Below are 1,673 nucleotides of genomic sequence, written 5' to 3'. Positions count from 1 at the left end.
TGGGAGGGAAAAAGAAGACACAGATAAATAGAGTCTTACAGACAGACAGACAGACAGACAGAAAGATAGATGGAAACAGAGAGACAGAAACAGAAGTACAGAGAGAGAGAGAGAGAGAGAGAGAGAGAGAGAGAGGAGAGAGAGAGAGAGAGGAGAGAGAGAGAGAGAGAGAGAGAGAGAGAGAGAGAGAGAGAGAGAGAGAGAGAGAGAGAGAGAGAGCGAGCGAGCGTATATAGCCAATGATAGACACGTTGTCAAAATACACTGAATTCTGAATAATATAATATTCACTGACAAAAAATATTTAGCACTATTTTCACACAAAGGCTGAAGCAAAGACTGCGATTAAAAAAAAAAAAAAAAAAAGCAACAGTGTTCAATGAAGTTGGTGTATATTTACAAAATGAATGCGTAAAAGAAAATTAGATGACATTCGATCATACCCCTTCTTTCCAACCCCCTTCTTTTACACACACGCACACACATACAAGCACACATGCACGCACACACACACACACATACACCTTTCCCGTTGTTGTGCCCCACCAACCCCCTCCCGCCCCCTCTCAGTACAACCTCTTTCCTTCCTCCTCTCTCCACTGAGCTCCAGCTGTTCCTCTCAGTTCACGTCGTTCAAGTCGTATCTCTTTAACCCCTTGTCTGCTGTTGATGATTGTGCTGGTCAGTGGAGGGCTGTCACTTCACTGAGACGTGACAGTGTTCACATGTCAGTTACCACTGTGTACAGTGTTCACATGTCAGTTACCACTCTGTACGGTGTTCACATGTCAGTTACCACTGTGTACAGTGTTCACATGTCAGTTACCACTGTGTTCAGTGTTCACATGTCAGTTACCACTCTGTACGGTGTTCACATGTCAGTTACCACTCTGTACAGTGTTCACATGTCAGTTACCACTCTGTACGGTGTTCACATGTCAGTTACCACTGTGTACAGTGTTCACATGTCAGTTACCATCCTGTACGGTGTTCACATGTCAGTTACCACTCTGTACAGTGTTCACATGTCAGTTACCACTCTGTACAGTGTTCACATGTCAGTTACCACTCTGTACAGTGTTCACATGTCAGTTACCACTTGTGTACGGTGTTCACATGTCAGTTATCACTCTGTACAGTGTTCACATGTCAGTTACCACTGTGTTCAGTGTTCACATGTCAGTTATCACTCTGTACAGTGTTCACATGTCAGTTACGACTCTGTACAGTGTTCACATGTCAGTTACCACTGTGTTCAGTGTTCACATGTCAGTTACCACTCTGTACGGTGTTCACATGTCAGTTACCACTCTGTACAGTGTTCACATGTCAGTTACCACTCTGTACAGTGTTCACATGTCAGTTACCACTCTGTACGGTGTTCACATGTCAGTTACCACTCTGTACAGTGTTCACATGTCAGTTACCACCCTGTACGGTGTTCACATGTCAGTTACCACTCTGTACAGGTGTTCACATGTCAGTTACCACTCTGTACGGTGTTCACATGTCAGTTACCACTCTGTACGGTGTTCACATGTCAGTTACGACTCTGTACAGTGTTCACATGTCAGTTACCACTCTGTACGGTGTTAACATGTCAGTTACCACTCTGTACGGTGTTAACATGTCAGTTACCACTCTGTACAGTGTTCACATGTCAGTTAACACTC

Source organism: Babylonia areolata, chromosome 4 (assembly GCF_041734735.1).
Source record: "Babylonia areolata isolate BAREFJ2019XMU chromosome 4, ASM4173473v1, whole genome shotgun sequence".
In the NCBI taxonomy this organism is placed as follows: Eukaryota; Metazoa; Mollusca; class Gastropoda; order Neogastropoda; family Buccinidae; genus Babylonia; species Babylonia areolata.
Note: the sequence above shows the minus strand (reverse complement) of the source record.